The sequence below is a fragment of the Chaetura pelagica genome, unplaced genomic scaffold (assembly GCF_000747805.2).
Source record: "Chaetura pelagica isolate M959 unplaced genomic scaffold, ChaPel_1.0 scaffold80, whole genome shotgun sequence".
In the NCBI taxonomy this organism is placed as follows: domain Eukaryota; kingdom Metazoa; phylum Chordata; class Aves; order Apodiformes; family Apodidae; genus Chaetura; species Chaetura pelagica.
Genome location: NW_009951946.1, coordinates 636542 through 654499, shown reverse-complemented (window position 1 = coordinate 654499; position 17958 = coordinate 636542). Strand labels below are relative to the sequence as shown.

Here is a 17958-nt window from a genome sequence, read left to right as displayed (position 1 = left end):
TTCAAACTTCTAGATGAACAGATTTTGATAAGTGATCAATTTACTGTAGGTGGTAGAGAACATGAAGCCTGCTGTAGTCACTGAGACCTTCCTTAATGGTATAAGCAGTGTGTATGAAGAGAAGGATTGTTGCATCATGCCTATTCATGCTGTTAGTCTTTGTTACTTCTGAACAGGTATCTTTATGCAAAAGGGAAAAGCTTGGTTGTATTTTCTTCTGAGCAAATGTAATTAGAACTGAAATTTAAAGCTTTAGTGTAGAATATTTGAAGATAATTTGTATAGTTTCAGTTCTCGTTTCCCCTGGTAAGCCAATGCAGCCTGTGTTTTAAATTCTCCTGAAGCTGAGTGACAAACAAAAGTGAAAACATTAAGCTTACAGTAGAGAAGCTCTTTAACTCTTTGACTGCCATATCTAATTGTGTACAGTAGCTTTAAGGTTTGCTTTTCTGTATGAAACCATGCTGCTGCAGAAGGTGGTAATGCCATATGGATGCTGTTACTTGGGTGGAATAGTGCCAAATAAGCTAATAACATTTCCATTGTGCCTACACACTTCAGATGTCACCCAAAGCTGACTTAATGTCAGTTTTGTTACACAGTAGCAAATCTCTCTTTCTTGTTTCATTTCTTGCTTGGAAAGACACTGCAGTAACTGAAACTAGCATAAACTGAGACATTTCTGTCTTCAAGTATTGGTGGCATTGTTAAATAAATGCTTAGCCTGCTTAGGTCAGTTTTAAGATATTAGATTTTACTTTTAATTTAAGATGTGGCAAGGAAACAATCTAATCCATAGGAAAAGTGTAATTATCAACAAAATAAATGCAGATGTTTCTATGAGAGTAACATGGAGAATGAAAGGTGGGAATAGTTAAACTTTAATCAACAGGTTTTTTTCTAGATATGCTTACTTTAAATGTAGCTGAGAGGTTGCATTTCAATTCCTGGTTTGTACTGTTAACGTTTCAAATTTTGTACTTTAAACCCAAACCACTAGGCACTAAATTAAAAAAGAAATAAATCTTTGTCCCTGACATTTCAGTAATGAGTTGTACTGTGCCAGTCTCCAGCTGGGTTGGTAATAACTAGATTTGATTCTATTTCATGACTTTTTATGTTACCATTTGGATTGATGGTAATATAAGGTTAGGAATACCTGATTGTGTTGGCATGGGAATGAACATTGCCCTTTTAGATCAGAATAGCTTGAATACCTTTTGATACTGGATTTCATTCCTAATGTAAAAAAAAAAGTCTTCTAACAGAAAGAGTCTAATAGCTAGAGTTCGCATGCTGGGGCAGGTTTGCCTTTTGGTCATCATAGGGGGCAATATTTTGAAGAAAAATGCCCCCAAAAGAGAAGCCAAATCTGTCTGCCCCAACTTTGCCATTTTATTTTGCTTTTGGCTTAGAAGGGATTTGGGTTTTGGCTGTTAATGTAACAAGCTGTTTACCTTGGCAGAGTTGCATCTGAGACCAACATTTGTTGATTAACAGAATTAGTTTGAGCTCACTGCCCATGGAGTGTTTTCTCACATCATGAATCATTGTGCAAACTGGGACACTGTTTAAGTCCAGTTCCTGCAGAGAAATCTAGCACAGCACTTCAGGAATGGCCTATGCTGGACGTATAGATTTGGAGCATAACTCAGATCTTCTTTTTCCTTAGCATACTGTTGTTTCCAATATCAATCCAGCTTGCATTAAGAGAAAATTTCACCTCAAAATAAACAAAAAAGATTAGTGTGACTGGGAGAATATGTTTTATGAAAACACCATTTGAGAAGGTGGTGTGGTTTAGCATGCTTTAGAAAATGAGCTTGATTTAAAAACTGCAACTGTATGGACCTATAAATTATAAAGCACTTTTAGGCTGTCATATGCTCTGCAAGCTTCAGTAGTATGATAAATTATAATTTTTAGTTAGCTCAGAAGTACCTTCTGGTTGGTTTGTTACAATCTACACATTTGTTAGGTGTGCTCTTATTCCTCTTTCTGAACTGCTCTTGGTTTCCTTTGAAGAGTTTATAAACATCATGATTGTGTGGTCCATTTTTGGTGACTCATATGTCTCCAACAGCTTACACACACTTATGTTAGAGTAATAAAATTCTATGAGAGGAGACAGCTTTTAAAAATATTTATATATGTTTTTTAGTAAGTGGAAACTTTTATAGGCAGAGAAAAGCCTGCACAGTAGAGGACTTTTTTGTTTGTTTAGTCAAACTTGCAGTACAACATAAGAGGTTGAACAGCAGCAGCTGTCTTTATATGAGTTAGTGCAAGGCAGACAAACTTCAGGGAGATAACTCCAGTGCCTCCAGCCTACCCAAACAGCTGTAGAGTCAACTGAACAGCCCTGTCCTGCCTTTTGGTCTCTCCTCCTAAGAGAGAGAGTATAATAAAGAAGAAAATGAAACTCTCAAGAATCATGTCAGTCTTACAGCCTTCTTAGGTGAAAACTGCAGACACAGCTCTTTAAAATACAGGACTTGAAAAGTGGGAGAGTTGCCTTCCTTCAGGATGTCTTGCAGCAATCTGAATGTTGAGGAGTGTCTGAAGAATCAGTAGTTGGAGCCAGCCTCAATTCCTGCTCTGTTGCTATCTTTCCCATAAGATAGCACCTCCTGGTTGTTCAGGGAGAACTCGGAGCACAGCGGTATGTAACTGCATCCACAGCAAAATGAGAATAGGATTTAAAATCTTTCTAAGTAGAGAGGTGAAATGACTTGTCACATACAAAAAGCAGTGTATAAGCTGTGAGTTCTGAAAGCACGTACCTCCTAGTAGGCTGCTTAAAAATGAAGAATATAGGGCCTTGCTTTCAAAAGGTCTTTCCTGGGACTCAACCAAATTGGAAATACCCTCCTAAATAGTTTGAATTTTGCTTTTTTTGAGGCTGAGTCCTCTTGTGTTCTGTGGAGATATCACACCAGTGAAAATGTATACTTAAAGTAATTTGGTGCCACTGCTTGAATCCAGTCTTTGGAGAGCTATTGTGTAAATACAACTTCTGAACCAACTTTGCTGGTTTCTCTGGGGCAAAGCATGCGTATGTGCGTAATATTGATGCTATTATTAGAGACTTTAGTTAATGTTTTAAAAATATGGAGAAGGTTTTATTTATTTGTTTGTTTTAGTTTCTCTAACAGGAATGGGTGGTTCAAGATCAACAGATCTGCAGTTGGCATAGAAGAGTTTCAGAAACTCTGCCAAAGGTGGTGTGGAACGGATGAGTAGTTGTGTTGGATAGTTGAGGTCAAAGGGTTGGGCCTTCCAGATCTTCTCGAAGTCCCTCAGGCTTCAAGAGCCCAAAACCTCAAACTTTCCTGAATGAAGGGCAGGCAGACTCAGTGTCTCTTGGGGTGGGATTGAAGACTCATAGAATGGCAAGTCTGGAAGCCTGAAATTTTTAACTTCTGACACCAGAAGGAAGGCTCCAGCTTCACCTCAAGAACTGCAGTTGCAGATGAGATTCAGTGCTTTTGTAGGTGATGTAGCAAGTGATAACAGGAGGGAAACTCCCTGCTCTGGGGGGTAGAGACTCCCAGCTATTGAGCTGACCTGTCTCTAGGGGGGCCTGTTGCTTGCCATGGGCTTGGATCTGGAATGTTTTGAGCAGACTGCCAAGGCTCATCTGGCCCTCCAACTGTTACCCCCTGCTGCTCTTCTGTGTAGGCTTCAATGACATTGCTATATGGCTCTGAGGTGATGGTCAAGGGCGTGGGAGTTTGGGTGGTATTTTCTCCTTGATAATTTCAATGGGAAGAAAGGATGTAAGAAGGAGCGGACAGATCCTGAAGGTAACAATGGGTTGCATAGCTGGTGTCAGCGACAGAGTTTTAGTTTTGTGATTGTGGGGTCCTCTTTGAGGATTGCTTGGAAAAGAAGGCATCCACCTGACTAAATGGGGCAGAAGCATCTTTGCTAACAGGCTGACCAACCAAGTGAGGAGAGCTTTAAAATAGTAATGATGGGGGAAGGAGAGGAAAACCAACAACTTTGTGAGGAAGTGGTAGACTAGGTTGGCAAACAAAATGTGTAGAGTGGTACAAACAGTAAGGACTGTGTAACCCACAAAACAGGACTGAAAGGGGCCCTTTCCAGGTGTATCTATATAAACAGGGAAGTGTCTTTCAGAATTATAGGGAAAACTCTTTACTCTTTCTGGGAAATCGGCATGTCTGGTTGCTTCTCTTAAATGTTGGTGCTTTTGTGCAGTTGGTGTGGGGTTCAAAGAAGAGTAATTACATATCTGCATGCAGTAGCAGAGTTATGATTCATGAATATATGTGATAGCTCGCAGGACTGAAATATTGCAGTAGATGGACGCAGGTTCTTTGGGAAGGGCAGGCTAGGTGAGCAAGAAAGGGGAGTTAATCTTCATGCAGCAGAGCAGCTGAAGTGCAGGGTACTCAGCTGTGGGATAGATGATGAACCACTTGAGAGTTTGTGGGTTAGGGTTAGAGGCCAGACCAGTGTGGACAATGTTGTGGTGGGTGTCTCCACAAACCACTTAACCAGCAACAAAGGAGTTGATAACACCTTCTTCAGTCAGCTGGAATAAGGCTCATGTTGACAGGACCTGGCCCCTGTGGAGGGTTTCAACCACCCTGGTGTATCCTGGAGGGATAGAGTAGTTTGCTTATGCCCAGAGTGTGAACAGTCCAGGAGGTATCATGAGTGTTTTGATTGCTGGATCTTGTACTTGCAAACAAGGAAGAACTGTTTGGGGATCTGATGGCTGAGGGCAGTCTTGGCTACACTGGCCATGAGATGGTAAAGGACATTATCCAGAGAGGAGGATGGCAACAAGCAGAAAGCAGGATTGCAACCCTAGACTTGAAGAGGGAATACTTCGTCTTTTTCAGGGATCTGCTTAGAAGAATCCCACCAGAGACAGTTGTGCAGAAGAGGGGATCCAGCTGAGCTGGTTGGTTTTCAGGGATCATCTCCTCCAAGCTCAATAATGGTCCATCTTGACAAGCAGAAAGACAAGCAGAGGTGGTGGGATGCCTTAACGGATGAACAAGCGCACCCTAACAAAAATCAAACATAAAGAGTACTGAGGGTGAAAGCAGAAAGAACTGGCCTGAAATGGGAAGGTAGAATGTCTGTGTGTCTAGGGATGGGGTTAGGAAAGCCAAAGCCCACCTGGAGTTGAATGTGGTGAGGGATGTTGTGGGTTAACCCCAGTGTGCAGCTCAGCCCCACACAGCTGCTCACTCTCACTCACAGTGAGATGGAGATGCAAATTAAAGGGATAAAAGCAAAAATCCCTTGGGTTAGGATAAAGGCAGTTTCATAAGTAAAGCAAATGCTGCTCATGCTAAAAAAAAAGCAAACCAAGGAATTAATTCTGTACTCTCCATCAGCAGACAGATGTTTAGCCATTTTCAGGAAAGCGGGGCTTCATCAAACATAATGGTGACTTGGTAAGACAAATGCCATAACTCCAAATGCCCCCTCTTTCTCCTTCTTTTCCCCAGCTTTTATTGCTGAGCATGATGTCATATGGTATGGAATATCCCTTTGATCAGTTGAGGTCTGCAGTCCCAGTTGCCTCCCCTCCCAACTATTTGCACGCCCCCAACCTGCTCCTTGTTGGGGCAGCATGAGAGAACAGAGAAGACCTTGAGGCTGTGTAAGCACTGCTCAGCAATAGCTAAAACATTGGGGTGTTATCAACACCGTTTTGGTCACAAATCTAAAACAGTACCATGCAAGGTGATGTGAAGAAAATTAACTCTGTCCCAGATGAAACTGTTAAAAATGTGAAAGACAAAAAGAAAGGTTTGTATGGGTGCATAAACAGCAAGACGAGGTCTAGGAAAAGTGTGGGTCTGCTGATGAATGGGAATGAGAACCTTGTCATGGAGGTACTCTGCCATACTCACCTCTGTCTTTAGTAGTAATGCTGGTCTTCAGCAATCCCACACCCCTGAAACCAGTGGGAAAGTCCAGGAAAAGGTAGATGTACCCTCAGTTGAGGAGAATCAGGTTAGAGAATATTTACATATTGGACATGTGCAAGGCCATAGCTTGGGTGGGGTATGTGCTGAGTGAGCTAACTGATACTGGAAGGCTGCTCTTGATAGTCTTTGAAAGAGCATTGGGTTCAGGAAAGGTTCCTTAAGACTGGAAGAAAGCAAATGTAAATCCTGTCTTCAGGAAGAGCAAGAAGCATCCTTTTCATTGAGAACTATACTGGTCAGCCTCATCTTGACCCATTGGAAGATGGTGGAGCAAATAATCCAGAAAGGCATTTCCAAACATATGAAGGACAAGAAATGGTGGTTGAGAGTGGCCAGCATGGATTTATTAAGGGGGAGTCATGTCTGAACAATCTGTTAGCCTTCTATGATGAGATTACTCATTTGGTGGAGGAGGGAAGGGCAGTGGACATGGTTTATGTTGACTTCAGCAAAGCTTGGATATTGTCTTCTGTATCATCCTCTTTGATAAACTTCTGAAGTGCTGACTGGGTAAATGGACAGTGATGTGGACTGAGAACTGGCTGAACTGTTGGGTTCAGAGGATTATGATCAGCAGCATGAGCTCCATCTGAAGACCAGTCAGGGCGGTGTGCCACTGGGTTGGAGAATAGGGCCAGTGCTGCTCAGATCTTCACTGATCACGTGGATGAGAGAGCAGGGTGTGCTTTCATCATGTTTGCAGGTTATGCAAAGCTGAAAGAGAGTTTGACACACCAGAGGGTTGTGCTGCCATTCAGAGGCCTCAACAGGCTGGAGAAATGAATTGACAGGATCCTCGTGAGCAATGGAAACTGCCAAGTGCTGCACCTGGAGAGTAATAGCCCCAGGCACCAGTAGGGGCTGAGCCTGAGTGGCTAGAAAGCAGCTTTGGTGAGAGAGACCTTGGGTGTAGAATCATAAAATGTCTTGGGTTGGAAGGGACCTCTAAAGGTCATCTAGTCTGACCCCCCCTACAGTAGGCAGGCACATCTCCAACTAGAACAGATTGCTCAGAGCCCCATCAAGCCTGACCTTGAATGTCTGCAGGGCTGGGGCCTCCACCACCTTTCTAGGCAACTCGTTCCAGTGATCCCCCACCCTCATATTAAAGAACTGTTTCCCTATGACCAACCTAAATCTACCCTTTTCTAGCTTAAAACCATTACTCCTTGTCCTGTCATTACATGGCCTGGTAAACAGTTCTTCCCCAGCCTTCTTAAAGGCCTGTTTCAGGTACTGGAAGGTCACTATAAGGTCCCCCCAAAGTCTCCTCTTCTTAAGGCTGAACAACCCCAACTCCCTCAGCCTGTCTTCATCTGAGAGGTGCTCCAGCCCTCTGATCATTTTCGTGGCCCTCCTCTGGACACACTCCAACAGGTCCACATCCTTCTTCTGTTTGGAGCGCTGGAGCTGGATGCTGTACTCCAGTATTCTGGTGGATATCAAGTAGCCTACAAGGCAGCAATGTATGCTTGTAGCAAATGCAGCTCCTAGCTTCCTGGGCTGCATTAGGCAGAGGGCTGTCAGCAGGTGGAGGTGATCCTTCTCCTCCTTTTTGGGGAGGCACATCTGGAGTGTTGGGTTTGATTGTGGGTTCTCCTGTACAAGAGAGAGGTGGAGATACTGGAGGAAGTCCAGCAAAGAGCCACGAAGATGGCTGGGGTATTGGAGCATCTGATGTCTGAGGAGAGTCTGAGAGAGATGGGTCTGTTTAGCCTGGAGAAGAGAAGGCTCAGGGCAATCTTATCAGTGTGTCTGTATACACGATGTGGTGGGGTAGAGAAAGTAGAGCCAGACTCGTCTTGGCAGTAGACAATGAAGGTCCTGCTTTGAACAGGAAACTGAACTAACAACCTAGGGTCCCTCCAGGCCTGAATGACGCTGGTTTTTCAATGAAGTTTCAGTGGTAAACTTTTTAAGTTCTGTTTGCATGTGAGCTGTTAATGTGCAGTACCACCCTTTCTCTTTTGATGTGCATTATGTAGCTTAGCAGGCCTCAAGTGAACTGGTTTTGTGGGCTTCACAGAAGAAGCGATAGATTAATATTATCATCTGTAGCCTTGTGTCTGGGACGTATCTGAAACTCAACATGCTATTGTAGCTATGACTTGCAGGCTCTGTGGGAGGCAGGGAGATGTTTTAGCATTGTGCCTGTGTGACATTTTGGGGGTGGAAAGGAATAACTCTGCTTTCCTGTCAGCTTAATTAATTTTAGACCTCAGGGCTTCTGTTATGTAGGCAGAACCTTTCTACTGTCTGCGATGCAATGGTTAGTTTGCTATGTGAGCTGCACTGTTTGTTTGCTGGCCACATTTTGCAGGGTTTACATAGCACAGCCATTTGTGCAGAAGCAGGTGCCTGTTACTCGTTCTCATTTTGCTGTTTGATGGTTGAAGTGCTAAATGGCTGGTGGAACATCCTGGGGTGTGGTATGACACTGAAGAAAGCAGGAGTAAGGCTTTATGTATATGACTATCCTCGACCTTGCCAATCTGGCTCGTCTTAGTAGATATTTGACAAACTACCAAATATAACTGTGGCTTACATATTTGAATATCAGAGGTCAGCTATTTTTGATTGTCCAAAGGATTTTTTCTGTCTTTATGACTTCCTTATTTCTCAACGGGGAATTTGATGTGGGCATGGTTTCATGAGATGAGGAAATTCTTCCAGGAGAAGACAGACACACGATACAATGGTAGCAAGCACACTTCTGTTTGATAGCAGACATCCAGATCAGTAGGAGTATTTAATCTTCAGATCCTCTGATGCACAATCACAGCCAAAAGTAATTTTTTCTCCCTTTGATGCAACCATATGAGAGCATGTTCATGCTGTAAAGCCCTGCATTTCTGTATAAACAACAGTGAAACTCAGCGTGATGCAAAAAATTATTGTTAAATACTCTTTAGGTTAATAGTGATGTCTTCAGCAGAGTAAGCACAGTGGCTTAGGATGCTTATGGATTTGAGAACCTTTCCAGAAATGAAGTTCTTTAGAAGTCCTGCAAACAAAAGATAAAAAATTCTTCAATAAATAAAAATAAGCTTTGTAAAGCTGCCAGGGAAGATACTGTTGAAGCATCCCAAATTAATTTCCTGTAAACAGGAAACTGTAAACAGTACTTTACTGTAAACAGTAAAGAAAAATGCCTACCATTTGTTGCTTTAACCATGATGAGCATTCCTGTGTTTTGTTTTGTTTTGTTTCCTTTGGCCTCTCTTGTAGCAGTTACCCATAAAATGTTACCGTTTCATGTTGCCTCTTTGAGGTGTTCTCCTAGTTAAGTTGTATTTCTTATTTCCACTGAGAATGCATAATTGGATCCGTGTTATTTCTTTCAAAAGCATGGAAACTTAAATGTAGTCAATAATTACGTGTATGTGTGTTTCTCTTCTAGTGGAGGCGATAGTGGAGTTTGACTACAAAGCTCAACATGATGATGAGCTGACAATAACTGTAGGTGACATAATCACCAATATCAAGAAAGATGATGGAGGCTGGTGGGAAGGACAGCTCAAAGGCAGAAGAGGTTTGTTCCCTGACAACTTTGTAAGAGTGAGTACAAAGTGGAACTGTTCTTGTGTTGTGTATTTATGTTTTGTGTACTGTGCTGTTTGGGCTAAATATCGGCCACTATATCATATTACTTATTATATCCAAACCCATAACATACTGCAATACTATGTTCTATTGTGGCTGTGTTACAAAGAAAATACGACTTACTTGCACAGACCATGGAATTTTGATATCCTCAAAGTAAAAGTAGCCACCCCTACATTTCTGTGCTGTTCAGTGATTCTGTTTGACTGTATGGTCTGCGAACAAAGTATGTTTCCTAGAAGAACTTGGATGTCATGGCATTTGCAATATTTTTTCTCCTCTGTAACTTCTACTACTTCTCCAGGGTGCATTCTTATGTTTTATAGAAGCTTTTTGTGAATACTTATTCCTGGCTAAACCAGTTGAGAATAGTTAAAGTGGATTTTTCCAAGCAGTTGCCTATAAAAACTTACAACCCCCCCCCAAAAACCCATTATTTGTATTTCATGTAATGTACCAAATACCTTGCAGTAATACTGGTTTTAGGAAAGCCATTCAAAGTTTTAGAAATTAGTATCTTTTAAAATGGGTGTCTGTGTGTGTGCGTGCGTGTGCCTGCATGTATGCAACTGGCTGTTGGTACCTCTGGGCCTCCTTGATTTGTCATTGCAGGCCTAGGCTGTTAGTGTCTATAAACCTCCATAAACTTGGCTTTCCACTATGGAAAAGAGAGAAAGAATTACAGTTACATAAATAGGTTTTACATTAATCTTTTACTGCAGCTTCAGAGAGTCTTTGGAACTTTCCCCTTTCCAAGGATGTAAATGTCTTTTATTTTCTTTATTTTCTTCTTCTGTGTGAGCCTGTTGTGTGGTTGGGCATACACACATAATGAAGTTGTTTAATTTTGCTTCAGTAATGCTGCATATGTTGAGGTAATTTGGGGAAGTGGTTCAGTGGCAAATGGAACAGGGGAGCCTCACGGGTTCCCGTGGGGACAAACATACATCCTAATCTTTGTCATTGCCAAGAAGGAAGAACAGTTCTATGTCTGTCAGGAGGCAACGATTACGAAGAAGTAACAGGCTCAATGGGGTGAAAGGGAGTGAAGGAGGAAAAGTAATACCTTGTTTCTTGTTAATCTCTGAAAATCCACACTTTGAGGTTGGAGGAAGAAACTATTTTGGGACTCATTATACATGGATAATATTTTTCTGCTTGAACTCTGAACTGTCAAGTTCTGTGGGACAAAAGCAGACTTCCTCTAGGGTTTTTCCTGGCTGGTATTTGAAATCTGCTTCTGATTTTAGGAGGCATTGGATTTACTGTCCTAAATTAATGTGACCTATGAATTTCTGTTATGAAAATACCATAATCTAAGTAGGAAAGTTTGGAAGTTCTTACCCTTAGTACATCATTTTCAAGGCCTCTTCTTTCCAAAATGACTTCAGACTGTGGCATCCTGTCACACAATTGAAAAATAAATAGCTTTTCCTCAATAGAAACCTCTAAAACAATAATAAATATTTTGGAATTTGTGTTCTCGTAAAACATCTCTACCTGGTCTTAGCTTCTCCTTCTCCCTTTTTTTGTAAAAAAATCAGCAACGAGGATTGTTTTCTAAAGAAGTAAAAACCACAATACATTCTGCCTCGTTCTCAGCTTGAACACGAAGTCAAATGTGTTTTTCATAGCTGGCTATTTCCTCTCTAAATTAGCTAACGTGGAGTGGAAGATAAAAACTTCCTAAAAGTACAGTTTGTGAGTATTTTGAGTGAAAATTATTCTTCTTTAATTTTTCTTGTGTAAATCTTTTATGTGGAGAGCTATGGTCAAACAGAACAGCAGTCTCATCAGAAAACTGGCTGAGGGCGATAATTCTGTGCACCAGGATTATAAATAATTATAAACTTTCTCTTTCAGTCATGGAAATTTTTTTAACAAGTTTGTGCAGACTTGAATTCACCAGCAATCAATTCATGCTGCATTGCTTTACTCTTGTGTCAGCAAGAGAGGGAGGCAGAAAGGGATGCTACAGATGAGTGGTAGATGGAATGCAACTCCAAATTCCTATTGCTTATCAGAATTGGTTGTAAGAGTAATTACTTGAGAAGGTTATCCAGAGGTAAAAATGACTAATGAAATTCTTGAGGTACTTTACATTCTACCTTCAAGTGGAGGAAATAATTTCTTAGGGAAAATAGCTTTTCTTTCCTGTGATTTAATTTTATTTTGAATAAATTCATTACAAAATTCCAGAGAAAATGTTGAGTTTTGCAAAAATTGGATGTTTGGGCTGAATTGAACCTCTGAATTGACACATTAAAGAAGCCTGAATCGTCTCAGTTAGCATGTGTGCAAAGATACTGGAAGTGCAGTTTGAAGAGAAAAGAGTTTGGAAGAAAAGATACACAAGTCAGAAATGAAAAAATCAGGAAAATGCAAAATCTTAGAATTATTATGAAAATACATTAATACAAAGTGTTTCTTAAGAAAATAAATTAAAAAAAAAACATTCAAGGGAGTACTAGGTTGTGGTGTGGAAAAGACATTTAGAATTGCCTGCAGCAAAAGTGGTTTTAAATTTCATGGAATAAGTGTAAACTGATGGACCACTGAAGAGGAGTTGTCTGAAGACAGATGTGAAAAAGAAAGAGGAAAGGGGAGGTAGCAATGATATGTGTGCAGTACATGTGCAGTTATTTTTTTCAGAGGTCTTTCACTGTGAAGTTGAATCAGAGGTGCTTCCTGTTCTTGAATCTGCAAAACAACTGCTCGGAATTTTTTGTGTTTTTATACCTACAGACATAAAACCCCACAGATTCATACCCTTCATATGCTCTGCAATTCAATATGCAAGGTGTAACAGATGAGGTATTTGAAATTTCTTTTCTCTTTCTGTTTTCACTGCCATAGTCTGTAGCTATGGTCGCTTAGATTTTGTGGGGCAAGTTTGTCTAAATGAGAAAATTATTTGGTCCCTCTTTAAGGTCTGATTTACCTCTGTCAGCTTTTGTAGATACCTACTTTAGTTAGTGATGCTGAATTTATTGTAAGAAATGTATGAAATGCATATCCTGTTCTTGTCTTTGTTTCCTTTCAGTATTTCAAGTAGAGAAATAGAAGCATGATAATTATGTACTGTTCTTGGTTGTTACTTCTCAGTTATGCAGTTGAAAGAGAGGAGTTAGCAGGTGTGATTCCAATGTAGGTTATTTGCATGGTATAAAATTGGTCTTTGATATCTTTCTAGCTTGAAACTTCAACTTGAAATCCAAAAGTCTTACTTTAATAACCAGAAAATAAAGTAAATGTGGATGATGTGAAGCATATTAGTGTTTTGTTTTTTGTTTTTTGTTTTTTAAATGGCATTAGGAGATTTGTGTTGTGTTTTTTTTTTTTTAACAAATTCCTTGTCTAACCATGCTCTGCAGTGTAAAACTTTGTTAGATTAGTGTGTGACAGTTAGATTTTGCTGATAGCAGTTGAAGATGTAGGAAGCAGGAAACTGTGGTGCAGAGCCATGCTTGCTGGTTTTAATTTACAAACCCAATTCTGTGTGGCATTGGGTAATGTTATACTGGTAAACTGAATGTGCTGCATTTGATAACCTTCAGGCTTGTTTGTACTCCAGAGCAGTTGCTGATACTGCAAGCAGAATTGGGAGGTAAATTTATTTTAAAATTAGCAAGAAATGTGGTGGTAGTTACTTTTGAGATTATAGTGTATAGCTTGGGCTTTAGAATCAATGAAACAGGGCAAGGGGTGTTTGTGACTATGCTGCTGCCTCAAGTCAGAACAGCAACCTGGATTTCTTGTTGCACAAGCAGAATACAATCTTTGAATAGTGCAAATTAGTTGTAGGATGTCAGGGATGTTCATGCTGAATCATAGGTACACCATGGAGATCATTATCTGTTGCTTATGATTTAATTTTCTTCTCTATATGTTTTGTTTATTTGGTTTTAATCTTCACAAGCAATCAGAGGCTGCAGGGAACTGTGAGTGAAGCTGAGACCCTTGTGCTTGCTATGCACCCTGCAAACCCCCCTACCCATTCCTAGTGCTTTCCTAAAACCTGTTATAACTCTGGCCCTGTACACATGCAGGGGGCTTTTCATCTACAGTTTGGCTTCTGGGAGTGCAAAAAGTATTCCCCATGTCCTGGAACACTTTGGTTCCTGCAGTGCTTTCTGCTTCCCCGGCCCTTTGGCTTCTACTTGGTCCCTGTAAAGTCAGAGAGCTGACCAGCTCCTCTTGTTCTTCCTTCCTGCTTTGCCACTGTGCACTTGTCATCGCTTCAGGGCTTTAAGGTTCCTACTGCCTTCACTGCTCTTCTAAGTACCCTGAGTACTATTAATTAAATGACATCTGGGTCAGCCTTGCCTAAGTAGTCACTTCTGAAAGTTGGGGCATCTGCCGAGGCACTGAGGTTCTATGCAGACTAGGGAAAGGGGTGTTATTTCTGTTTGTACCTGAAAATATAACTTACTTTATCAAGTGAATTATTATAGAGGTTTTACACATAGTTGGCCAGAGTTTGCAATTCAATTACTGAGCTTTTTTTTTGTTGGAAAGACTTTCTACATGTTTATTATTAAGAAATATTGTGGCATCCTGTTGTGTCATCTTGGGAATGAGAGCCAAGATCACTAGTTTCTTATTCCAAGTTCTGTGTATGACTATTAAGGTAGTTATCCTTCTGGTGAAATACAAGATAATGTAATTAGTAAAAGAAACTTTCAGATAGGTTCCATTATGTGAAAATGCTGTCTTTTTGAGATTTTGTTGCTGTCAACAAGCAATTAAAATGTTGTGGGAAGAAACATAGCATCACTGATGAGTTATTACTTATTATTGCTGCTGTTATTACTTGTACAATGGTGAGACCAAAACTAATAAAATGAAGACTTTCTTCCTCTCCCAGCCCATCTTTCCCCCAAAGGCACGGATCCACCAAGATGCTCTTGCACCAATCAATAGCCTCTGACTTGCCAGTGTTTACGTTTCGAAGGGAGTTCAGGGAAGAGCAGCAGCAGCAGAATGGGCTGTCCTGGATGCCCAGGGCATGATTACAAATAATGTCACGCCTCAACCTGTTAGTCTGGCTTCAGCGGAGGTGAGGGAGCTCCCAGAGAGGCAGATGCCCTGGGTGTTTCGCCTGGAAGTGATGTGAGACTCCCTGGCAGCAACAGAGACGCTTTCCCATTCCTATTCCCTGTCATAGGGAAGTGGTGATATTCTTGGCTGAATGGGAAGGGTGCTGTGCCGTGCTCACTGCAGTCAGCAGGATGGATCCCGTATGTTTGTTGTGGGGGCAAGTGTGGTGTTGGCTGTCCTGTGGTGACCAATTTATTGGATATGTTTTGATGCTAGGCTTTGAGGTGGGGGTTACTGGGAATGGAAGGAGGACACAGGGAGGAAAGAAGGGTTGCTTTTTGAGGCTGTCAGCTGTTGAGTGTTTTGTGGGAAGCAGTATGTGAACCTTTTAAAACTGCAGAAAAGTGGGAGGGTTTTAAATGCGTGTGACAGTCATGCAGTGGACAAGTGGTAATGTGAAGCTTCAGTGTTAAGGTTTCTATTAGCTTGGAGTGATTAGTACTTTATATTGCAGCAAGTTATTAATAAAACGTAACCTTCTGAAGAGGCAGTGGCTTAATTGTAATTATATATTGATAGAACTGGTGAGACTTTAAAAGTCTGAAAACAAAATATATTTTTTAAATATGCAATGTAATTGCTGGTGTTAAAAACAAAAAGAAATACTCTTATTTAAATAAACATAATACTGCTTCACTGATAAAGTTAAGTGTAGGCAGTATAAATTGATATACTAAGGAGACTCTACCTCTTTTTGCTCAGGTTTGTCTTTTGTATTCTGAAGAAAACCTAAGAGTATTTATTTTTAAAATATGCTGTTTAAATTGTAAATTAAAAAGTGGTGAAAAAAGAAACTAAACACTACTTCTTTTTTTTTTTGCATTCTGAGGCTCCAAAAGCAGCTTCTGTTTCTTCAGAACTTCCTTATATATTATAATTTGGACCTGTGTGTTAGAGGGAAGTCAGTAGGGTTTTGGCAGTAACCTCTTAAAGTGGTTTCCATAAGGAATTACAGAATTGGCAGGATTAAATGGTTGGTGGTATTTCTCTGACTTAGTGCCAAAAGGTCAGGTGGCAAAGAGAAGGTCTCTTGCCCTTGTATTTTCTCTTCCCTGAAGTAAAATTCTTTTTTTTTTTCCCTGGCGACTTTCCAAGCTCCCAATATTTTTATTGTCTCTGTAGCTTGTTTGTGTGTGGGTGGGTATGTTAGTAATCCATGTATTTTGACCTGCTTAATTTTTACACTTGTTCTGGTAATTGTTTTACTGTTGGAGCAGGCCGCTGTGAGAAACTTCTGTGTAGGTAGTCTGTAGAGGTGTTTAGCAGGATTTGCATATGAGTGTTATGCAAGAAGTACTTCTACAGTTCTAGATTTACAGAGAGTACAACTGTGTATCTGATTTTTCCTGACTGGACCGAAACCTTGTTAGAAATCCTAAAACACAGTAGCAAAGCTTCTCGAAACTAAATTGTGCATCAGTCCTGCTGTTCTTTGAAGCTAGAGTGAGAATATTTGTTGATATTTCTACCTTTCTTGCAATTTGATTACATAGCCCTGAGATGGATTCTCTTAACTTTAGGGAACATTATCTGGTTTTCCTGTTTCTAATGTCTGTGTGTAAGAAAGAATGTAAGAGAAACAGTATTCTGGATGCCTGTGATTCTAAGACTTGCTGTTCTAACTGCTACTGTCATGTCTTAATGATACTGTTAAGTTCTGTCATGATCAAACACTGTAATTCATTAACAGTAAGTATTTGTGTATATGTCGAGGGGGTTGTTTAGTGGTGTTGATTTTTTTTTTTTATTTGTTTGGGTTTTCTCTTTGTTGATTTTGAGTTTTAATTCTATGTACAAAACTGCTGTTTTTTTACTGAAGTATTGTGTAGACCATTTAACAGCTTTCATGTACTATCTTTTATGCTTTTCTAAAGTGCATCAACTGGAATCAGCCGGAATGGCAAACTATTTGCATTATTTGCTATTGGAAGTAGTATTTGACTGATTAGATATCTTTGTATTCAGTGTCTGTAAGTGTTGCAATTCCTTTGTAGAATCTTTTGAGACATATTTTGGAAGCTCATGGTGGAGAAAGAGTCCTTAAAGCGTTCCCCATTTCCTTCTGTCACCTAATTATTTACTCTACTAGAATTTCACTGGTGGTTTTAGTAAAATTATAACATGATAGAATATATTACAGCAGTTTAGGTTTATGATCTGCACATGTCCTCTTCAGAGTTGGAAAGAGTATATGTGAGTCTCTTAATCCTCATTTTTTGGCTCTGTCTCAGCCATATGAAAGATAGTATTGTTTATATATAGACACTATAGTCACTCATTTACCCTTGGAAAAGATAAAGGTGACAGAAAGCTATCATAATGTCATAGGATGTTATTTACTCACTTTGACTTCAGATTCCTTCTTCAGTGTTAGATACTTGGTGCTGATGGTTGTGATGGGAGGTGGGGAGGGGTGGAAGGGAAGAAACTTAGCTTAGGCCATCTGATTTATCTGTCAGTAGTTACTTATTAAAAAGTAAATAGCAAAAGCAAATTGAAATACTTTTTATCCTTTTGCTTGGAAATTACTCTCTTCCTACTTGGAGCCAAGAGCATCATGTCATCCAACTTTCTCTTTGGCAGCTGTGTTTATCAGCTTTTTGATTGCTTTAAGAGTCCTTTTGGGGTTTTGTTCTCTTGTCCTGAGCTTCCTTATTGTGCTACCCCCAGAACTTTGCTAGCATGTGAGCAGACTGCCCATCTTACTGCAAGTTGTGGTCATGTTGTCTGCATTATATGGCCATGGCACTTTAGAGACTTGGTTCATACCGTACAGCCATTTCCAGATCACTGGCCTAATGAATGCCTAATATTACTATAGACAGAAGAAGGCAAAATGCAAATCTTAGTATTTTATTTATCCTTCCCTAATGTCCCATGTCTCCATTTTATTGTACTATCAAGCACAAAGACACAATGTAACCTATTCCTAATTTTAAAATCTTTTTAAGATGACCTGATTTTTTCTCCTTTTGGGGGTTGAATTAGAGAAATATAGATGTAAAAATGCCTGTAATTCAGCACTAACATGCTAACTGTTTTGAATTAAAAATATCTAAAGTTCACCCACCAAAAAGCTGCGTATACATCTCAGTGTAGCTTTCAGAAAAAATTTTAATACTTCGCGTTCATTTTAGAGGAGCTTTCTGAAATTTAATGGGATATTTTATATGGAATTTTTTTCATGGAAAAAAAGTACTTAGAAGTTGAACCACCTGAAATGTACTGTTGCACATATATGAAAGGACATATGCTCAATTGTTTTCCTCTGTTCCCA

General features: G+C 40.1%; 1 protein-coding gene across 1 annotated transcript in view; it reads left to right on the top strand.

Moving 5' to 3' along the window:
- Window positions 1–9380: 9380 nt before the first annotated feature.
- Window positions 9381–17958, top strand: part of SH3KBP1 (SH3-domain kinase binding protein 1) — a 196044-nt gene continuing 187466 nt past the window's right edge. Inside the window, exon 1 of the mRNA XM_009997142.1 lies at window positions 9381–9536. The gene's annotated coding sequence lies outside the window, so the exon portion shown is untranslated. The remainder of the gene's footprint in view (window positions 9537–17958) is intronic.